This window comes from Pinus tabuliformis, chromosome 3_2, assembly GCF_031772625.1.
Source record: "Pinus tabuliformis cultivar Carrire ecotype Pingquan chromosome 3_2, CPIR1, whole genome shotgun sequence".
Lineage (NCBI taxonomy): Eukaryota > Viridiplantae > Streptophyta > Pinopsida > Pinales > Pinaceae > Pinus > Pinus tabuliformis.
In genome coordinates this window covers 769,032,934-769,035,190 of record NC_142302.1, presented here as the reverse complement: position 1 = coordinate 769,035,190, position 2,257 = coordinate 769,032,934, and positions in this window count along the sequence as shown.

The window sequence follows — 2,257 nt, the reverse complement described above, 5'->3', positions numbered from 1 at the left end:
AAAGAGAGGGGACTCAAGAGTGGTAGGAGGAATCATGGAAAACCCATAAATGGAAAAGGGGGAAATGAACATTCTAAAAATAGAATAATGCAAACAACCTCAAATCCTTCAACTTTAGGAAATAAGTTAGCTTCACTAGAAAAAATTACAGAGGATGGGGAAATTGAGGCATCAAAAGAGGATGTGCAAGAGGAAGGAAAAATCCCAACCAAGAAACGAAAGGAAACTCAAATATGTAAGGATCATAACATCCATTGGACAATATGCAAGCTAATGAACCAAATCTGCAATAATTATTAAAAGAAACACCTAAAAAAACCCTAGCATAAGTGGTTAAGGTGGTCTCAAGTGTTATAAGAGTCACTAGACCAAAATCTCAATCATGGGAAGATTGAGAAATAGAGGAGCATGATGAAGAAGAGTAAGGGAAATGAAAGGTTGACAAAAAATTAGGAAAATAAGCTTAACGTATTGAAATAGAAAAAGACAAGCAACTAGGTTTCTAGTCTAAACTTGATTTCTATAATGGCTACAAAGAAAAGTGTAGAGAAGGACAAGGGTAAGTCTGTCCTTAGCATTGGTAAATAATGAAAGTGGCCTCTTGGAACAGTAAAGGTTTAGGAAAGAGAAGAAAAGTGTTAGTTATGCATGATTTAATAAAAGAAAGTAAACCCTCTATTGATGAACTAGAACAAAAAGACATGGTAGAAATAGTACATAAAATATGGAATCACTGAATTGAAGTAGCTAAGAGTGCTAGAGTGGCTTCTGGGGATTTTTGTACTATCTCAGATCAAAGGCCAATTTGAGATTTGTAGAAACCATGATAAAAGATAAGAGGAGTTAAGGATATATAATGTATACTCACCAATAATATACAAAGAGAAAAAGGAATTTTGGTCACAATTGAAAGGTTTGAGAATAGCCTAAGAGAAGCATTGTGGTGGGAGACTTTAATACCACTTTGAGGATTTGAGATAAAAAAAGGTTGAAATATAGTTAGAGATTCATTCACAGAACAAATGGAGGACCTTATGTTGGAATGGGATCTATTGGATTTGAAACCCACTTCTTTAAAATTATAGAAAAATAAAAGATATGAAATCAATTTTATAGAAACCTTTCTAGATTATTTTTTGGTTCACAATGACTAGTATTTAAAAGGTAAACAGATCTATTTAGATATCCTACCTCATAGTGAGTCAGACCATAATCCAATTTTTCTAGAAATAAAATAAGGGGAAAATTTACATCTCATACTTTCTAGATTCGATCTAGTTGTGATACAAGAGGAAGAGGTTTCAGGGCGAGTTCAAAGAATTTGAGGATCATATCTTGAGGGTCAGTTCAAATAATTTGAGGATCATATCTAGAAAAAAAAACTAAGAATAGTCAAAAGCGTACTAAGAGTAATTAAAAGCATCATACATGAATCCCACCACGAGGAAAAAGGAAATACAGAACTAGTCGGAACATCTTTAAAAAGAAATGGAAGTGCTAGAGATATTAGAAGAACATTACGAAAAGGAAAGAAAATTGAGCCAATAATTATATATACAAAATAGGCATGACTAGGAGTGGATAATTTTTTTTCATAGAGAAATTAAGATCCGAAATAGGATAAATAATGTCAAAGAAATTACAACTACTATAGGGAAAAAAATTCTTCCTTTCAAGAAATTAAATAAGCATCCTTTGAACATTTTAAAGATTTATACACTAGTTAGGGAAGAAATTTTGAGGAAGAATTGAAGAAATGTTTCTCTCAATTCCAAAGCTAATATCTAGCGAAGATAATCAATTTCTTTGCAAGGAAGTGGAAAAATCTAAAATCATAGATGCATTTTGAGATTTGGAGCGAGATAAAGTTTGCGAATCAGATAGCTTCAACATACTTTTAAAAAAAAAAATATCATGGCTATTGAAATATGACCTTATAAACATGATTAATTAGACAAGAAAGAAGGATAGAATTAGCGGAGGTACAAACTCCTCCTTTGTAGCCTTGATTCCAAAAGAGAGTAAACCTTAAAGCTTCTCTTGATTTCATAGAATTTCCTTGTGCAATGCTTTTTATAATATTTTATCTAAGATTCTAGCGAATAGTCTAAAATATTTTTGGGAAATATCCTTTCTAAAAATCAAGCAAGATTCATGAAGGGCACATAGATTGTGAATAATATGATTATGTTCCAAGAAGCCATGCATACAAGTAAAAGTGAAGGATATAAAGGAATGGTTATCAAATTGGATTTTG